Below are 21,722 nucleotides of genomic sequence, written 5' to 3' on the forward strand. Positions count from 1 at the left end.
ACTCCTGTCACTTCCCCAAGCATGTTCTAGTTACATTTTTCCTACCTTTTTCATGGAATTCTGGTCAATGATCAAACTTTTACTCCAAATCTCCAACACAAACTTCAGATCCCTCCAGCTCATGTTATAATCTTACCAAGTTTGTTTGTGTTACCTTTATTTTAAAATTGACTAATCAAGGAAAATGTTTGCATCCAATAATTCCCACCACTGTGATTTTCTTTTAACATCCATTTCTCTCTGATAAATCTATTTATCCATAGCACTTCTTCAACATTTAGGTAAAACATTATTTTTACAAAGCAGCTTTACTGATTAATCCACTCACATCATTCATTTTATTTTATGCCAGCCCAGTATATATGTAAGTGGCCTCCAAGTCATCAGCTCTTTGGAGCATTCCTACTAATACGGAGACACTAAGCCAATTGTATAACCAACCCAAATAAAGCAGAGCAACTGTGATATGGATGTGTTTTCTGGTTTTGTTAGTTACTTCAGGTTTTTTTTTTTTTTTTTTTGGGGGGGGGGGTTTTCAGACAGGGTTTCTCTGTGTAGCTTTGCGCCTTTCCTGGAACTCGCTTTGGAGACCAGGCTGGCCTCGAACTCACAGAGATCCGCCTGGCTCTGCCTCCCGAGTGCTGGGATTAAAGGCGTGCGCCACCACCGCCCAGCTACTTCAGGTTTTTAACAATTAGTTCATGAAAGAAGTTGTTGGATTTACCCTAAGAAAATTACTTTTTAGTCTGAATTTCCACCCTGTTTAAATTTTTTAAGAGTACAGGCATAGACTGCAAATTCCACTTAATGTAAACACACACACACACACCCACACCCACACACCATGTGTGTGGGTGTGGGTGGGTGTGTGGGTGTGTGGGTGTGTGAAATAACTTATTGTATCACTCCAGGTTCAAAAACATGTGGTAGGCAGATTTTACCTGTGAACTGTATCACTTTTAGTGATACTGTCATTTTCAACTCTATCATGTTTAGAGACACATGCTCTGCATTTAGTCTGCCTGAATATTTGATCTTTGGTGGGGTCTCCTGCCTGCTGGTCAAGGCAGGCTGCTCAGGCTCATGGACAGTTCGAAGTGTGATACACTCGAGCTTTAAAGGAGTGACCAAACTGTAAGATGTAACATGTCACATACTGCAGTGAAAATGTCTGTTTGTGACTTCAGTAAAAAGTTTCACAAGGTTAAAAAATAAATAAAAATAAAAATAAATAAAAAGACGTGAAAAGTGGGGCATGCTATCAAACAAAGTTTCTGAAAACAAAAGCAAATTCACAAATGATTATCAAACACAGCACCATGAAACACAATCAGAAGTCAGTTCCAAAAACTTCAATAACATCCTATTGTTTTGTGAATTCCTAAATCCAGTATTTTTTTTTATAAAATCTTAACATTTTCAAGTCTAAACATGTACTTTTTTCAATGTCTAATCCACCCAATTGTACATTTGTCCTAACCTAAGAAAATCCTGAAGATACAGTTGTCACATCTTCAAGGAAACTATGCAAATTCTCGTAGTAAACACACTTATTCAAAAAAAAAACAAAACAAACAAACAAAAAAACCAAACAAACAAAAAACAAAAATTCTTCACATGGAATACAAATTTTTATTCATTAGCTTAAACACATTCATAATTAAATGTTAATAAAATCTTTTCATGGCAATTTCTACAGAATATACAAAACATATCCATTCTTCAAGACTAGGTATAATAAAATGTAAGCTACATATTTTCTTTACTATATTCCTTTACAACTCTAAGTCCTTCAGATTTCAGGGGAAAAGAAATTCTTTCTCTCCAAATCACCAATTTAATATTATACAATGAGGCTTCCACTGCTTAGCATTAATGAGTAATCACTGATTCCAACAGAAGGGGGAAAATTCAAACACTGTAAGTAAAAATCATGATCAACAATTATATGTTTCCGTTTGTTCTTTCTGTGGAGCTGAGGGGTGGGGAGGAGGGTTAAGGCATGCTCTCACATAGCCCAGGCTGGCCTCATTAACCTTGTAGCCAGAAATGACCTTCAACTCCCAAGTGCTAGGATCACAGGCTGGTATCACTGCTGGCCAGCATTCCCATCTCAATTATCAGTTGGTAAAGCCTCCTCTATTTAACCATTCAGACTCATGTGCAACAGCCTATAAGGTAACACTCTAGTTATTCATAGGTTAACAAATACCAGAATCCTTTTACTTAAGAGGTAGATACCTAACTGTAAAAACAAGTACAATTTATTACTACCTCCACAATTAAAGTAAGAAATCCTCAAATACCTTATTAAGCAGCCTGAAAACCATGTATGTTAATCCAGAAGCTACTATTAAAAAGTCTCCCAAAGGCATCTATGTAAGGAGGCAATCCACACACTTCTTGGCTATACGCATAAAGAATATTACACTGGAAAGCAAGCAGACAACTGTTATCTGTGGAGGCAACTCAAATCTCTACATTCTAAACAGACTTCCAGGTCCTAACTCTAACCACTACTGGGTTCTTGTCAGTAAAAACTGAGGAGCTGCTCTCCAGTCTCGGCATAAATCACACTAGAGGGAAAATGAAAAGTGTGATACCAACTACCATCTGACTCCTCCAAACTCATGCAAGGGCAGACAAGGACAGAAGACTTCACTTTTCCCACCCCTGGAAAGGAGAACATGTATGCCAGCACCAAGTTCAGAAACAAAATTAATCTAGTGTGATACATCTGACAGGGATGTACTACAAAACACCTTTTTCAGTATAAAATATGTTCTTTATTATTTTTTGAAATACAAGGTTTCATTGTGTAGCCTAGGCTGGCCTTGAACCCACAGAGATCTGCCCGCCTGTAGAGAAGTGCTGAAATTGGGGGTGGAGGAACTTAAAGACTGTATTTATGCGTGTATGTATACCTCAGTGTATGTACAAGCACCATGTGAGTGCAGTATCCACAGAGATCAGAGGAGAGCATAGGATCCCCTGGCACCTGAGTTGTGAATGTCCTGATGTGGGTGCTGGGAACTGAACCTTGGTCTTCTGGAAGAGCAACAAGTGCTCTTAAACCATGAAGCCATCTCCCCAGCCCCAAAAAATGTTATCATGATCTAGATTCTAGGAAAAAGTACCTGTGTACATTCTTTGGTACTCAATAGTGTTATTTCCGTGTGTTTAAGCTTTGCCTAAATAAAGCATTTAAAAACAGGTCACTATTAACTAAATCTAAAATCCACTCCTCAGTTTTCAGTCTTCTTGATCAATCACCATCATATAGCAAATCAAACAACAATATCCCCATATGGGAAATCTCAGAAGAGCCGTAAGTCTTTGGTATTTTCCCAGCATTTTTCTTAACTCTGTATGGTATTACTTTTTCCAAATTATCATTTCAATATTCATAAAGTACTAATAGATTATGCACACACACACTCCACTATATAATTATTAGTCTGTGTTTCTATACCTCTCACATCCCAACTCAGAATTCTAATCTATCAGTTGGGTTCAATGTATAGTTGCTTTTATTTCCATCAATTGTTTAAAGGAATATTTTTTCTCAGGCATTCCTTTTTCTCAACCATCCTTTAATTGAATTTCAACTTTATACTTTATCCAGAACCCTAAAAAGGACTTTCTAAGCCGGACGGTGGTGGCACACACCTTTAATCCTAGCACTCAGAGGCAGAGCCAGGTGGATCTCTGTGAGTTAGAGGCTAACCTGGTCTACAGAGCGAGTTCCAGGGCAGCCTGGGCTACACAGAGAAACCCTGTCTCAAAAACAAACAAACAAAAATAAGGACTTTCTATACTTGCACTGTCCCATATAGCAACTATGTCTAGTCTGAAGTTAAATGTGCTTTATGTCTACAGTAGCACAGAACTTTAAAGATTCGTTATGGACAACTGATATATTTTTCAGTTATATCCATATATTAAAATAGCATTTTGGACATATTGGGTCGAACTACATTTTGATTTTTGACCTATTTCTTCGAGTGTGGCTATAATTTTAAATCGAGTCTTGTAGCTCAATTCAAACTTCTATTGTGCAGTGCTGACCTCCACAATCTACTATAAATTACTTACAAACTTTAACTTTTCTGCATTACTCATCTCTAGCTTGGATCAAGATACATCTGAGCTCAAACCTGGTCATCTGTTAACTATAATGCTCTAAGTCTGAGGTACTTCCTTACATGTAAAATGGGAACATATGCCTCTTTAGCATTATAAAAACACATAACAGACAATGTAACTTTATATTAATGCCATCACTATATTATAGTGCTAGGGTCAGGAGTAGCTTTCAAGCCAGGAATGATGATGCAGCCCGTACCCCCAGCACTTGGGAGGCAGCAGGAAAATCAAGATCATCCCAGCTATACAATGAATTGGGGGCTAGCAAAGACTACACGAGACCCCTTCTCAAAAAAAGAGATGGGGGACTTTCCCTTAATTTTTACATTGCTGAAAACAACTTTTAAACATAAATGAAACAGTATTTCATGTTTACATACCTCCTTGTGTGAAATAAAAATTTTACTAGATTGTACAATTTTGTTTAGCTTAAGAATTTGCGATGGGGAAAAGAACCGAACATTAACAAGGGGAAGATAACACTTTATCAACAAATGCATGTAGGCACACAGGAGAAAAGGAAAATGGGCAAAGGAAATGCTCTATTAGGAGAAATTAAAAAATCCCAATGAAAAGATCACATTTCCTGCCTCTTGTTTTGTTCTGTTTAGGGGCAATGGTACTAGACCGGGTGCACATGCACATGTATACGGAGCCAGAGGTCAGTATCTCTCACTGAACCTGGAACTCTAGATGCATAAGCTCAGGGGTTCTAACTTTTCCAGCCTAGCACTGGGGTTGACTCACAGGCACATGCCTCGCTGGCTTTTGCATGCATCCTGAGAGTCTAACTTGGGGTCCCCATGCTTGCACAGCAGACACCACCTGAGCCATCTCTCCAGCTCCCCTCACTACTCCCTAGGACAGATGTACATGTATGTGTATGTACAGATACACAACTTCCACATAACCAACTCACCGTCTTTTCTCCTCTAACCGTCACTGCCACGTGGTCAAAATGTAAAGGGCAGTCATGAACTTCAGACTGCTGCAAATAAGGACCGTCAACACTAAACCACTCACTCCCAAGTTCATCTGCTCATCCATCAAGTGGAGCACACTGAACTGTAACCCGGTCACAGGTTTAATTCTAAACCAGAGAAAGCACATTTTTATGCCTGCTCTAACATTCATGTTAACATTCTCATTTTTGTAGATATTGCCTAAAAATGGGACATTTACAGAAGCAAACAATTCTAAGACCACATAGGTGAAAAGTTTGAATTATTGTAGGAAGACTAAACAATGACAGTAACTACTATTTACTAGGCAACATTTACTCAGAATTATGGGCCAGAAAGCTAACTTTATATGAATTCTAGACTCCTAAGATGGTACTGCTGTTACACCACTTACTTAGCGCTCACACTGCTAAAACTAAACATTGCCAGCTTCGCCTGAAGGCTCACATTTCTAACCTTTATCCCTCCCTGCTTCAACTGTAACTCTGTATGCATACACACTTTCTTTTTTTTTTTTTTGGTTTTTCGAGACAGGGTTTCTCTGTGTAGCTTTGCGCCTTTTCCTGGAACTCACTTGGTAGCCCAGGCTGGCCTCGAACTCACAGAGATCCGCCTGGCTCTGCCTCCCGAGTGCTGGGATTAAAGGCGTGCGCCACCACCGCCCGGCTGCATACACACTTTCTATCTGTCAGTATTAACAAACGAAATCAGATCCAACTCCAGCAAGGCTTTCCTCTACCTTCATAAACCCATTTGCAAACAAATTGAGAATCACCCTCCCTCTCCAATTAATGGTGGTCTGAAAATACCAATTATATCTAACACTGTAAAGAAATTGATTAAAATGCATGTGTATGTGCACTTGCAGATAAACACTTTGGAAGAAGATTTAAAAAGTAACCTTTAAAAAAAATGAAATAACTGAGCTAGTGGTATTGTACACCTTTAATCCCAGCACTTGGGAGGCATATGGATCTCTGTGAGTTCTAGGCCAGCCTAGTCCACATAGTGAGTTCCAGGACAGCCGATGCTATGTAGAGAGACAAGAAAAACAAAAAACCCACAAAAACTTAAAAATTCAGTAACTGACAGAATATAGATAAGCATGTTTAGTAAACAGTACTTTAATCCCCAGACTCACCCACCTTGGTCTTTCTGACACTGTACATTAAAGGAATGACGTGTATGCTGAGAACAGTGTAACACATGAAATCTGTATGTACCACTCTAACAACTTCACTTCTACCACAATCTAAGCCAAGAGAATTGAGTCAAGGGGAATAAATCACTTATCTGCATTTTTACTCACAAAACCACAGGCCCAAGAACCCTAAATGATCCCCCACTACAGATAGCGAGGTCAAAGATTAGCACAGAGGCAATTTCTTAACACAAAGTAGACTTAATCCAGCCTCCCTCCCCCAACCTCAATAAGTCCTTCTTTTTCCTCTTGAAATCTCAGCATTTCTTCTCCTGGAGAGCCACAGCTACCTCACAGGACTTCTTTGTTTTTCTTGTTAATATTGCTCAACTGGAAAAGGAGGCTTTTGGCAGGTGGAGAGGCCGAGGGTCTTGCTGTATCTATAACCCACGTAGGCCTCAAGTTCACAATCCTTCCTTAGCTACAGCAGTGAGAGGATGACAAGTGTCGTCCATGCCTAGCCAGTCTCTAATCTTGGAGAACACGAGAGCATACGACCCCATAATCCCCTAACATCAGGGTGAGTTCAAACAAGAAGGAACCTCACAGGTCAACTTTGGAGAGCTGAGAAGAAACTAAGGAGCAAAGAAACCAAGGCCTTTAAAAAAACCCAAGAGAACATCCTTTTAGGTGGACTCCATGCCCTCATGGAAGATTCAACTGAACGCAGTAGTGTTCCACCCTCCGGTCTCATGAGGCATTTGTTTTTGAGAGGAGCAGAGATACTTTAGCCAACCAGCAGGGTGAGCTAGTGCTAGAAGAAGTCATTTTAAAACCCCCAAAACCTAAAGGCCTAAGTGGCACCATTATAAGTAGCTATCTCCTTTTACTTAGCCCTAATCCCAAACAGCACTTTTAGGACTACACCTCAGACACTGTTCAATGTTTACAGATTTACCATGTACAAAACACATCTCCACACCAGATAAATGCAGAAAAACATGAAGACCTATGAATATCCAAATAACAACATCCACCATTCACTCCAACGTTTGATTTTACAAAGCCACCAATTTTAAATTTTTCTTTTTAATTTTTCTATAAGGTCTTCTAAAAACTGTTTTCTACAGATTCAAACTGACAATTCAACAAGCCAACTTCTACATTTACTGCACGCCAATTCCTGCCCTGTGTGACGAAAAAGCAGTCCTAAGATGGTACTCTAAGACAAGCCACACTGTAAGAAGAGTCCAAGTGACTAATCCTACACAACTAAGGGTGTCTCTGGCCTGACAGACACTCCACTATTGAGTTTTTAGTCCTTCGGCTACCCATTAGTCTCACTTAAACTCGAGCTCTCTCCTAGAACTTGAACAAACTAAGAAACCTAGAAAGCATTTAAGGCGTGCAAGTGACACTCACTTTATAATTACAAATAACCGCCAAGTAACCCTAATTACCACAAGACTAAGTGTAATTAAATCTACTCAGTGTTGAAAATTATCAACCAGCCTTTAAACTCTTAGGAAAAACAAAAACAACAAACAAAACCAGTCACTTAAAAAGCACTTGAAATGACCCACACAAGCCCTACAATCTCAACTGCTTTTGTAGAGTGTGAGCTCCACCACAGGCGACTTAACACTTGTTGCATGTCCTAAGACCTACACTAATAGTAGTTGGTCTTCAAAGGTCATTCTGAATAGCAGTCTAAGAGGCATGTTTATTTATCTAACCAAACATTACAAAATGAAAGGTACTGGCACGGTTTTCAGCACCCATTTCATTTCTTAGCAATTTCCAGCAATAATGGCAGTTATCCTGAACTTTCTAAGATTTATCAAGCACATATTTTTTGGGTTTTGTTTTTAATTTTCACATTTCTGGGTCATGTTTGCTTTGGAAAATCTCAAAAATCATATTTAAGCAACACTGATGCAAAATTATGTAACATTAAATTTATTGTCACAGGTGGTCTCACTAACGAGTACACTAACTCAGTAATACACTTTGATTTTAAAACCTTTGTTACCAGATGCTAACAAAACTAGGACAGGACAGGAGTTGAAAGACCATCCCCATTACACCACTTACTCACACTCAGCATACTGCTAAGAGAATGGGTAAGAACAGGAGCTCTTTTAGAGTTCTTCCTTTGGTAAAACTGTGTGATCCAGGAATACATCTGACTGTTAACTGTTCGGTATGAGAAAGAAAGCTAAGAAAGGAAAAATACGCCTTTAATCCCAGCACTCGAGAGGCAGAGCCAGGTGGACCTCTGTGAGTCAAGGCCAGCCTGGCCTACAGAGAGTGTCCCAGAACAGCCAGAGCTACACAGGGAAACCCTGTCTCAAAAACCCAAAAACACATAGCTGGAAAGAAACACGGAAAACTAAAGTTTTAAGTAATGTTGGAAAGTTCAAATTTAAGCTAATGGTCTAAATGTGTTTAAATATTCCTTCAAGTAATTACATTAATGGCATATACAAGGAACCAGCTCTTTTGAAATTCACACTTCAATATTCATTACTTCCAATACAATGCATGATGTAAAACTTACAGCCATATTTTCTAACAGCAATATACAAACCACTGCATTAGAACCAGTCAGACACCCACGTTTCACCAATCTGAATGTCTATGCTGAGTTATAACTTCACTATAGAATCTCAGTTTCTCTCTTAACAAACCTACCCGAAATACAGTAGAGCTGACAACACATGGCCCTGAAGCAGGTTTCCTTGCTTTGGGGAACTGTAATTGTTTAGGTTCCGAAATGCTTTGCTTTGTGGGACCAAACACTAACTAAACTACGACACAATTAAAGCAAATCTAATACATCCCCCCCAGAAGCAGTAAGCTTGGCATCCATCAGGACTGGCCAGAACAGATGACTGTGCTTGGTTATTTCTGTGGAAGTTAACTTGTACACAGAACAAGACCATCATTTCAGGGGCCCGAGCTGTAAGTATCCCCTCGTTGAGTTTACCACATAAAATTTGAAATCTAGTATCAAAAGTTTTATAACAACTAATATTTAAGTCAATATTACTTAAACAGTTGAAGAAAACTTTTCCACTAATGTCGCTAAACCATGGATGGATCCCAACACGAGAGTCGTCTGTGGAAGTCTCGAGACAAGAAACCACCTAAGTTTCCAATCACGGGGAAGGGTCTGGGACAACTCATCTTCATGTTCTCGGGAGAGGTGGATGGAGCACACCTGCTTTCCTCTGGCAGAGATTAAGCTCCCAGGGACACAAAGGCCAGGGAATCAGACCTGGAGAGGCAAAAAGCTTTAGCTGGATACCCACCAATCTCCTGGCAACCCAAACACTTCGAGTGATTTTTTTTTTTTTCTTTTTTACCTCGTGGAGTTACTTCCCAGGCACTTAGCGGCACAAGATGTTGCAGACCAGTGGGAAGAAGGGGAGGGCTATGAGGTCTTGTCCCAAAGTCAGGGGAGGGGTGTGTGGACAGTTAGCGCCAGAGCCGGAGCTCCAGGCCCGGACGGAGCGGCCCCGCACCGGGCGCCCGCGGACTGCTCTCGGGCCGCCCCGTTACTCGGGGCATTTACAATGGCGACCGCCAGGCTCCCCCGGCCTCGCCATCTCGGCCCCCTTCCCGCTGCCGCTCACTGGCTGCTCCGCTGCAAGTGACTACACAAACCCCCAGCACCCCCAAGTCTAAGCGCCCGCCCGGCTCGGCCCCTTTGTGTCCGCCACCGGATCCTCGGCCGCCCGAGCGGAAAGGCCCCCCGCCCGCCGCCGAGTCCCGCCCCGCGGCGGCCGCCGCCGCTCACCTAAGGTTCCGCGGCCCCCCGCGGCCGCCGCCTCCCGGACCCCGCGGCCCGGGCTCCTTGTGCAGCCGCAACTCCGCCTCCTCGGCCGCCGCCGCCATCTTAGCCTGTGCGGCAAAACGCGTCCCTCTGGATGGTCGGGAGCCAGCCTAGGGCGTAGCTCCCCGGGCCCGGGCGCCGCGGGCCGCGTCCCCCCACAACTTCTTCCGCCACCCTCGGTCCCGCCACCGCCCGAGCCCGGACGCCCGGAACCCAGCCGGGGCCGCCGCCAACCCGACCAAAGAAGACCCCCGAAACTCACAGTTTGGTGCCGTGTGCGTCAAACCGGGGCGACGTTGGGAGCGCGCGGCGTCCCCGCGTCACACGCCGCTCTGTACGCTCCTCGGCTCCAACGGCCCCCTCCGCTCCCCGCTTTTCGCCGGCGGCCTCGGTTCCCAGGGCGCAGGCGCGCGGCTTTCCCGCCTCTGCCTGGCCGCGGGCCGCCGGGGGAGGCCGGCGCCGAGCGGAGCGGAGCGCAGCGCCCGGGCCCGTGGAGCTGCGTGCGTGCGGGAGCGCCCGGGCCAGTGAGACCTCCGGGGGGACGGCAGGAACAGTGCCCCACTGTTCTCGGGTGCCAAAAACCCGAACAAGGTCACCTCCCCCCAGCGGTGACCTAAGCACTCCCAAGGAGGTTCCCGCCCCAAAGTAGGCACGCTCCAAATATGGTGGCGACCAAACTCTGCAAGACCCAAGGACTAGGCATGCCTAGGCCCTTTAAGGTGGAACAGGCCCCATCTTCGGGTGTCTGCAATCACCAGTTGGCCAAAAATTCCGATTCTTCTCCTAACTGTTGAAGGAACCAGCTAAAGAACGCAACACGTGCCAGTCCTGACCGTGGAGTACCGGCAAAGAGAGGTTTTATGATGTTAAACGTGCCAGTTAGAAGATGCCTGGTGGCCAGACAAAGCGTCAGGGGTCGCGACTCAATTTTGCTCAGTCAAAACAACCTAAAAGAAACCCAGGATTTGGGCTATGAGGACTCTGCGGAGTTCTTTCCTGCCTTGTGGAACATGCCTGGATTGTCCCAATTGAAGTCACACAAAGAAACACCTGATAAGCTGGTTAACTCTTCAGATAATCAGTAGATTCCCCTGAGGGTCTTCGAAATCTCCCTTTTAACAAGCATTCAGCCATGGGCTTCTGAGGGGAGGAGAACACTAATTAGAGGTATTCCCTTTGCTTTTGGACTGAGCCAACAAGTTCCTAACCTGTTGAAGGCGAACTAAACGTTCTGGAACAATTAGGCCTGCCTTATTCAATTCTTTGGTTTCCCTGAACTTTTTTTCTCATGAAAAACTTTCAAAGTTTTCGTTAGTTAAGCCAAAGTCATGAACTGTGCACCTTCAAGATGTCACTGCCATTCAGAGGAATGTGCTGTAATTGCATTTATTTGGCAAGAATGAGTCTTTCCCCAAAATGATGCCTTCAGCAGCAGCAAATGTATTCAAATAACAGATATTTTACGATCCACACTAATTAGTTCACTAGCTAACAACTGCTGACACTTGGGGGCTTGTCGGGTGTGCATCGGGCATTATCCTAACCCGTTCCAGCAAACTGCAACCTAACATAGCAAAGAGATCAGACTGGTTTCTCAAAGTCACACGACGCTTTGGCCTGTTTCAGAATGTAAGCTTGCCTTCATACACATGAATGGAGAAACAAAATACGTGGTGGCCCACCCCTTTAATCCCAGCACTCTGGAGGCAGAGCCAGGCGGATCTCTGTGAGTTCGAGGCCAGCCTGGTCTACAGAGCGAGATCCAGGAAAGGCACAAAGCTACACAGAGAAACCCTGTCTCGAAAAACCTAAAAAAAAAAAAAAAAAAAAGTGTATATATTTTCAGCCAACTGGGTGGGAGAGAAGCGCTTTAAAGATCTACTTATTTTTAACCTCATGAATCTGAATCTCTGGCAGCGCACCCTTGTTTCCTGTCTGGTGCCCAGGAGACCTGATGAGGGCATAGGGAAGCCACTAGCACTGGAGTTATAGATGGGTATAAGTGGCCGTGTGAAAGGTGGGACCTGAACCTGGGTCCTCCACATAACCATCAAATGCTTTTCACCAAGAACCATGTCCCTGGCCCCAAAGGATGCACTTTAGATTAGATCCATTAACCTGCAGAATTCAAAGGCCCATCAACTGGAACTAAGCCTTTTACACTTGAGTCTTTGGAGCACATTTCAGATATAGATATGTACATAAATATATAGATATAGATATGTAAACATATAGGGAGAGCTATGAATATATTCTGTATATCTTAAAATCCTATATAAACATTCACATTCTATAAATGGTATTGAACAAATGAATTGCTATAGTTCAACAGAAATTAATTATTAAAAGATCAACTCTCAGTTTAGTAGGGAGTGGGGGATGAAAAGATAAAGATTTTAAAATTATAAACAAAACCTCATGAGAGTCAGGAATGATGGTGAATACCTTTAACCCAGGAGGCAGAGGCAGGCGGATCTTTAATTCAAGGCCAGTCTGGTCTATAAAGAAAGTTCCAGGACAGCCAGGACTACACAAAGAAGCCCTGTCAAGAAAAAGTGAATGAATGAATGAATAACCTCATGAAACACAGTAGAAAATAGATTCAGTATACAGCTACTTACTAAAACCTCTATCTAAAATTTAACATGAGTCAGGGAGATGGCCCAGGTGGCAAAGTACACACTGTGCAATGTGAAGACTGGATGGTTTAGATCCCAGAACATGTGTAAAAGCTGAATGGATATGGCACCAGGTCCATAACCCCAGCCCATGAGAGGCAGAGGCAGGGGTTCCCTAGAGGAAGCTGGCTACCAAAACCAGCCAAATCTTCAGGCTCCAGGCTCAGCATGAGGCACTGCTGGACCTATGGGGTAGAAAGCAATGGAAGTTACAGCAGCATCCATGTCAGGACTCCACAGGCATGCATGTGTGCAGATGCGCCCCTCACATGCATGCAATCATTCACTCAAACACCACAGAAAAAAGAAATATATCTACTGTTCTACTCTATCATGTCAAACCCAGATGAGATTGTAGGAGCCTGCTGAGAAAGAAAACAGTGGGTCATGGAAACTTACTGTAAAATATTTAAGGAATGAGTAGAGAAGTGCATGTTAGTTTTGTATCACACAAAATACCCTAGAGAAACAAATCAAAGTCACAATTTTGGTCCATGGTTATCTGGCTCCCTGCTGGATCAGAGAAAGAAGCCTGGTGGAATGTCGCTGCAAGGGAAAACTACCCTACCACATCCCAACCAGAAAGCAGACAGAATGAGAAAACAGAGTCAGGGGTCAAAATACACTCCTCCAAGGCACACTTCAGCAACCCGCTTCCTCCTACTAGACCCCATCACCTATCAATAACATCTTCAAATTGTGAATCCATCGGTGGGTTGATCCACTGGTGAAGTTAATTCTCATAATCCAATCATGTCCAAAGGCCTATAAGCTGTTGAGCAAGCCTCTAATACGAAGCAGTCAGGGGACAGTTCAGTTTCAAAGAATAACAAAGCACAAGAAAATAAACAAAAAGGACGTAGAAATAAGACAGAGCTCAGGCAAGAGAGCAGCACCAAAGGAGCAATGATGTACGGGTAACAGCATTGTTGTGACCAATAGCCCCAAATATCCGTGAACAACAGCAGGCCTCCCTTTTTATTCATGTCATACTCCACTGCCGTCAGTTGGAAGGGGAGGGGAGGCCTTGGGGTCATTATCTGGGGAACTGATGTTTCTCCATCACACACTGGCAGAAAACACTTCTCAGTTGCCAGTAGCCAACACTCCAGGCAGGGGCCCCACTTACTGCAAAGACAGACTATAGAATGTATCTGGGGAAAAGTAGAGTCCCTGTGTGTGTGTGTGTGTGTGTGTGTGTGTGTGTGTGTGTGTGTAAGATCATTGGCGACTCTAGTAAGTGCTATTTGACTGACTCCTTCCAGTGCAGCAGTTTTGGTAATAAGGAAATAAAAGGGAGGAAGAGAGAGAAACTGGGATGTCAATTATAGGAGGTTGATGCGGTGGTTTGAAAAATGGCACCTATAAGCTCATGCACTTAAATGTTTGGTCATCAGGAAGTGGTAGTACTTGAGAAGGACTAGGGGGTGTGGCCTCGTTGAAGTAGGTGTGGCCTTGTTGTCTCACTGGGTATGAGCTTTGGGGTTTCAAAAGCCAAAGCCAGTCCCAGTGTCTCTTTCTCCTGCTGCCTGTGAATCTGGATGTAGGACTCTCAGCTCCTTCTCCAGCACCACATCTGCCTGCATGCTGCCTTGCTTCCTACCGTGATGATAATGGACTAAACTTCTGAAACTGTAAGCCAGCCTCGAATAAATGTCTTACTTTGTAAGAGTTGCCATGATCATGGTGTCCCTTCACAGCAATAGAAACCTGACTAAAACAGTTGATAAGGTGAAGCAATTGACTCACACAACTGAGAGACAAATACAAACTCAGAGGTAAATCCCTCTAGTAGAGAGATTCTCTACAGCTAACCAGCCAGCCTTCTGGTAAAGAGCCACACCCACTACACTTTCGTCAAATTTCTGCACATATAAAACTTGGCATACTCCTTTGTTGTTCATTTTTTTCCAGTCAAAGATGCCAAATATTCTATAATATTTTCTTGACATCCATTGAGAGAAAGAAGGCATCTGTAATTTCAGCTGCTCCATCTGCTTTATTAAAGAAAGAGTGTAAAAAAGTAAGCCAGTGAACAGGTCACATATACAATTGTTCCTGCAGTCAAAAATGGGGAGATACTGTTGAGCAGATGCATTCCTTTAACTACACAACAATACCTGAGGTGTGGTGGTTAAATACAGATGAAATTAAATCACTTCCAAAGGACATGGACTCTCTAACAACCATTTTTATATTTATTTGTTTATTTTTGGACACAGGGTCTTTATAAGTTCAGACTGGCCTCAAAATCCCTTTGTAGTCAAGGATGGCCTCTAACTTCAGACCCTCCTGCCTCAACCTCCTAAGGGCTAGGATTATGTCATTTACCACCATATTCTGTTTATACAGTGCTGGGAATTGAACCCAGGCTCTGTGCATGCTAGGCTAGCACTCAACAGCTGAGCTACATTTCCAGCCCTCTACCAAATACTATTTACTTAGAATTCTATAACCATGCTGAAAGAAAGAAGAGAGTGACATTTGTGACCTTTTGTCCTAGTTAGGGTCACTTACTGCTATAATAAAACACCATGACCAAAAGCTACTTGGGAAGGAAAGGGTTTACTTGGCTTGCACTTCCACATCTCAGTCCAACACTGAAGGGAATCAGGACAGGAACACAAACTGGGCAGGAACCTAGAGGCAGGAGCTGATGCAGAGGGTGCTGCTTATGGGCTTACTCCCCCAGGCATGCTCAGCCTGCTTTCTATAGAACCCAAAACCCACCCAGCCCTGGAATGGCACCACCCACAATGGGCTGGGCCCTCCCCAATCAATCACCAATTAAGAAAATGCCCTACAGGCTTGCCCGCAACTCAGTCTTACAAAGGTATTTGCTTAATTGAGGTTCCCTCCTCTCAGATGACTTTAGTTTGTGTCAAGTTATCATGAAACTAGCTAGCACAACTGACCCCTTATCAACTTGACACACAAACGCATCACTGTTAAGCCACAACCTTTCCTTTCTTGTTCATGCCCAATAGTCACACATTAATAAAGATATTACAGTATAAAACATTTTAGAAACTTAAAAAGCTCCATGGCCTTTAAAAATTCAAACACTTAAAAGTTCAGTCTCTTTTAAAATATAATGTCTCAGCCGGGCGGTGGTGGCGCATGCCTTTAATCCAGCACTCGGGAGGCAGAGCCAGGCGGATCTCTGTGAGTTCAAGGCCAGCCTGGGCTACCAAGTGAGTTCCAGGAAAGGCGCAAAGCTACACAGAGAAACCTTGTCTCGAAAAACAAAAAACAAAAACAAATATATAGGTTCCTACAAAATAAAAAATAAGTTAAATATTTTCTTACTTCAAGGTGGAAGAACCAGGGCACAGTCACACTCAGACCAAAGCAAACCCAAACTCGAGTGTGTAAATAACACAATGGCCAGTGTCTGGGACCCACTCATGATTTTGGGGGGCTCCCTCAAAGGGCTTGGGTCACATCTCTGGCTCTGCACTCTGCAGTTATACACAGCTTTGTCTTCTCGGCTCAGGCGGGCTTCACTCCACAGCTGCTGCTGTCTTAGTGCTATCTCCAAAATGCTGGGGTCCCTTGCTGCAACTGGGCTGCATTTTCACCAAACGCATCTCCAGGGATTTCTTCAGGGACTGCAGCCCTGCTACACAGCTCCAGGCTTCAGCTATTCTCCATGGCCCCTTCATGCCTTCAAAACTGATACCACCTGGGTGGCTCGTACACTACCAAGTTCAGGTGCCACTTGCCACCTCCAGAACACAGCTTCTGTATGTGGACTCAAAGGAAACACTTCCCAGAAGATTTCACCTCAGTGATGCTGGTCTCTTCTTAATCACCATCCATGTCTCAGCTCCAGCTGAGGATCTATCGTCACAGTAACTTAAAGGTTTTACTTCAATGAAACGTAGCTTTAGGAAATGTAGTCAGAAATAGAAAAAATAGGTCTAACATGATATTGTGATATTAATTTTTACAGTCATGTCTCTTTTTATTTCAGAATATTAAAATTTATCTTACAAACTATCAGATATCTTTCTGATTGCCTAATTCATCTTTCATGAATATTGTTGATGGCATGGTCTCCATGCAGCTGGTGAATGGGTTCTATTTCACCCTATTCTTTCTTCTAATATTCGGTGCCTATGAAGATGCATGCATCTCTGCACCCCAACACTATAAGGAAGAACAGATCAAAAGCCACATGCTTAAAACACCACCTGCATCTTAACAGTAATGGGTCTACTTGCTGTATATAATTAGTGTCTCACCTGACACAGCAGTTTGGATCTGGAATGTTTTCCAAAGCCTCATGTGTTTGTTGAGAGCTGGTCCAAATGGCAACAATGACACCTAGTGAGAACTCTTCCCAATCATCAGGGTTGTGCCCTTAAAAGTCACAGTGGGATCATAGATTCTCCTCTTCTTTTCTTGGTTTTCCAGTCATAGAGTGCCAGTAGATGGGTAACACCACAGCCACGTGGCAACATATGGATTAATAGGAATGGGTTAATTTAAGATGAAAGAGCTAGCTAGCAAGAAGCTGAAACCATTGGCCATACACTTTGTAATTAATATAAGCCTCTGTGTAATTATTTTATAAGGGGCTGCGGGACAGCAGGTGGGAGAGATTCGTCCTGATGGCGGGGCCAGGAGGGACACAGAAAAACCTACATCTACATCTGGGATTCCAACACGGGGCAAAAGTTCCTACCTAAAACCTGAGAGAACTGACTAAAACCCGGCTAAGAGCAGCTTCCTAGTTTGTATGTCTCATGGGGGCCATAGTACAGAGATGCTGCAGCATTCAAGCTTGAGCATAGCATGGCTGATTCCCACCTTGGTACACAGGCATCTCCAAGCTGTGTAGCACACTGCATGGTGGATTTAACTTCTGCTAATACAGACAAAAAAAAATGGTTTCTGGGCTACACGCTGCTGGACGAAGGCATAGACCTACTGCTTCCCAGAGTCGGTGGTGAGCATGGCTCCCAGAGCTGGCGGTAAATGTACCTCAGCCATATTGGGAAGCTGGGGGGGGGGGGGGCGGAGTCAACAGCCAAAGTCACCGTACAGCTTAACAGTTTAAAATCTCTCCTGGTCAGAGAAAGATTATAGATTCACAATAAGACAGATTCAGATGGAATAAAATTCTAAACGGTTTACAGTGTGTGTAAAAATGTACGTAGGCTTGAAAGAGAGAGGAAAACGAGTATAGGCAGTTATATAAAGAAATAAATAGTTTTAAAAAATAAAGCCTTTAAAGAGACAATGAAAGTAATATAAAAGAAATAGCCACGTAAAGATGGAAATTACACAGAGAGTCTGGATTATGTATATTGTGTTTTCTTTAATTTTTTTGTCTGTTAATGAGCTAACTACAGAAAGGTATTTGATTGTAAAGGCAGCTAAGTTAAACCAATACATATATTTTAAAGGTATCTTGACTTCAAAATTTGGATCTAAGGATATGTTGCTTTGGAAAGGAGGCTCTGCTTTTGTTTCCACAGGAAGCAAGAGGTTGTGGGTTTGTTCCAGGTTACGATGGATCAGATTTGATCAAGCTAGACATCCTGAACCTTGACAGATGGTACCTATCAACAAAGGTTATAGCTGGTCTTCCCAGGACTAGACCATTATCCCAAATTTTCTCAGGACCCCCATAAGATTGCCAGCACCCCCAATTAGCAGGCAGTAGTATGAAAAGCTATGCCCAAATTCCCAAAATATTGTTTATAAGTGTTTATTTTTATTTAATGGGGGTTGATTATAAATGCAATTTCTTTCTAAAGAAGAAAAGAGGATATAGATAGGATGAATGGGTAGATTATTGAATCTACTTTTAAAGAGCAACAACTTGTTTGAAATGTTTTATACTGCTATAGATTTTAGTTTATTGATACAAATTTAGTTAAGTTTTTTATGTGCACAAAGGAATATTTCAATTACGTAGGTAATCTTCAAACACTTCAAAGACCTACAGAATATGGCATTTAAAATGTTTTAAGAACTTAGACTTTTCTGGACAGTGAGACATGTCTGCTCCTGGCAGCACCAGTCTACTTCAGAAGAGATGATGGGCATCAAAGAAGCTCCATATGGAGTTTGCTTTCTTTGTGGTACAAGCTAACCATTTGGGCAAAAAATTGCTCTTGCCTGGGCTGTTGACAGTATGCTGTATAAACTGGACATGCAGGACCCATAGGAAGGTGACCACTGAACTTTGTCAAAACAAGGTGAGATAGTCCTTCAGGTTCCTCTTTCACAGAAGAAACTTCCAGACATTCTTCAGAACCAGAGGAAAGTGACTGATGAACTTTTCCAATGGGTGAGACAATTCTTCAAATTTCCTGCTTCACTAAAAAGTCTGCCAGAGACTCTAGGCCTGTAGACTGAAGATGGGTGTCCAGACATTGCAGAGGAACTTTGGGTGACTGTCCAGACAGCCAGCTGTCTCTGTCATTTCTAGATTTTTGGAAGTTGCTTACAATGAACTTCCTGTTTACTTAGGTAATATTATATCCTTCTGGGGTCTTTGATGGAGTTGAAGACTAGATAGTTATAATTATATTTTCCTTAGTCATGATAAAAGATAAATTAGATATAAAACTTTAGACTCACAAAAATAAGATGGATGAGAGTATTTTCTTTAATTTTGCCAAATTAGACTAGATATTGTAACTGTAATTCTTACTTGATATCTGATTTGTTATATATAATTTTACTATATTAAAACCTTCCTTTTTGATTAGACAGAAAAGGGGAAGTACTGTGGGATGTCTTTCTCTACACTGTGAATATGTGTGGCTCCCATTGGATAATAAATGAAGCTGTTTTGGCCCATGACAAGAAAGCTGACAGCCAGGCAGGAAATCCAAGCAGAGACAGAGAGTGAAGAAAAGCGGAGTCGGAAGAGATACCAGCCTGCCGCCCAAGGAACAACAAGATGCCGGCAGACTGGCAACGCCATGGCCACGTGGCAACATACAGATTAATAGGGATGGGTTAATTTAAGATGAAAGAGCTAGCTAGCAAGAAGCTGGAGCCATAGGCCATACAGTTTGTAATTAATACAAGCCTCTGTGTAATTATTTTATAAGTGGCTGCAGGACCTCAGGTGGGAGAGATTTGTAAACTTCCGTCTGCAATAGAGTGAGTTCTTTGTCTTGTGACATGCTCCCACAGGCCCCACAGCAACAGAACCAACCCATGAAACTATGAGCAGAAAGGGAAAAAATTAAATAAATAAATAATTCTCCCTCTCCTGAGCTGATTGAATCGTGTGTCACATCGCAGCCTCAGCAGCTGACATCTAGTGAGGACATCTAGAGCCAGTTTCCTCCAGGACCTGACTCTGCAGCTGAGAATCAGTTCACAGTCAGAATTTACCAAGTTTGGGTAGATAGATCCATAAGAGAGAAATGCATAAATCACATACTAAATAATATGAATGTATGGAAATTTTTTTTGCTGCCAAGCTCAATGAAATACTCAGCCAAACTGATCAAAATATTTCCTGCCTGTAGAGAAGGGTATTATACCAGGAACACCTGGGGTACTACTCAGGGTTCTCTAGGGGGACAAACCAGAGAAGTAACACGCTGATGTGATACAGTCTGGGGATTCCAGGAAGCCATCTCCACAAGGCTGGCTGGTCTGGTGCCGCAGGCTGGGAGGAGTCCTGTAGAGCCGCTGGTCTTCAGTCCCACTGGAAACCTGAAGCCAGCAGAGGAATGCAGCTTCGCCATGGAGAGCCACACAAGCAGGCAAAGGCAAAAAGCTTTCTCTGTCCGCCTCCTTCGTCTGGGCTGCCACCCATTTATCTGGGCTGTACTGTTTAAGGTAGGTCTTCTCACTTCAAATAACCTGATGGAGAAAATCCCTCACAGGGGTGCCCAGCAGCCCGTCTAGTTGATCCCAGATCCAAGATGAACCTGTACACCCAGAAACTTGCTTCATACACAACTAGATGAATATGATTTTAGCAGATGGTTCAACAAATTTAAAAGAATTTTTTAAATGTTTTTATTTAATGTGTGTGAATGTTTTGCCTGCCTGTGTGTATGTACACCACACGTGTGCCTGGTGCCTGTGGAAGACAGAAGAGTGAAGCTGGAAGAGGGAGTTGCGGATGATTGTGAGTGGTCATGTGGGTATGGGGAACCAAACCAGGGTCCTCTGCAAGAACAAGTGTTCTTAACTGCTGAGCCCTCCTAGTAGCTTCGTGGTTTCTGAAACTTTGACTGCAAATTGTGCTCTGATGAGCTTGATCCACTAATACACTCTCACAAGGAAAAGGACTTTTATTTCCCTTAAAGGTTTGTAATAATATATAAACAATGTGGGCTGGAGAGATGCCTTAGAGGTTAAGAGCACCGACTGCTCTTCCAGAGGTCCTGAGTTCAATTCCCAGCACCCACATGGTGGCTTACAACCATCTGTAATGAGATCTGGTGCCCTCTTCTGTATACATAATAAATAAATAAATCTTAAAAAAAATATAAACAATGTATCATAAAGCAAAATGAAATGAAACATGATCCATGGAGGTTTAAATTTATATTTTATCATTTTTATAATACTTGTTCACTATTGTGACATCTTTACAATTTACCTTAAAAATAGTTTGTAACTGGCATTTTTTTCTCTTTCCAAAGAGTTCAGAAAAAAAAAAGGCACATCTTTCAACCATCAATATCTTAGAATCAATCAAATAGGGTAACTGCTTGGCATTCACCGGAGATCCCTGTGTTCTGGTAAATTGAATTCTGTGAACTTTGCCATGGTATGACTACATCATTACTTAGACCATCACAGTTCAAAGATTATGTCAAGCTCAATTCATCAGGCATTCATAACTGAAGTAAGACCCAAAGGGATGCAGGACACCAAGGACACTTCAGCCACAGGGTGTTTGCCTTTACAGTAACCCAGACTCCGCTGAAGTGGGGCTTTCTTTTCAATGCTAAATAGTTTATTAG

General features: G+C 42.6%; 1 protein-coding gene across 7 annotated transcripts in view; it reads right to left on the reverse strand.

The window, feature by feature from the left end:
- Positions 1-10,463, reverse strand: part of Znf644 (zinc finger protein 644) — a 76,462-nt gene extending 65,999 nt beyond the window's left edge. The window contains exons 1-2 of one of the 7 annotated variants that reach the window (XM_059274889.1): positions 10,350-10,452; positions 9,302-9,529 (exon numbers count right to left, since the gene is read on the reverse strand). The gene's annotated coding sequence lies outside the window, so the exon portion shown is untranslated. The other 6 variants (XM_059274893.1, XM_059274890.1, XM_059274886.1 and 3 more) reach the window with 6 other exon arrangements.
- Positions 10,464-21,722: the final 11,259 nt, after the last annotated feature.

This window comes from Peromyscus eremicus, chromosome 10, assembly GCF_949786415.1.
Source record: "Peromyscus eremicus chromosome 10, PerEre_H2_v1, whole genome shotgun sequence".
Lineage (NCBI taxonomy): Eukaryota > Metazoa > Chordata > Mammalia > Rodentia > Cricetidae > Peromyscus > Peromyscus eremicus.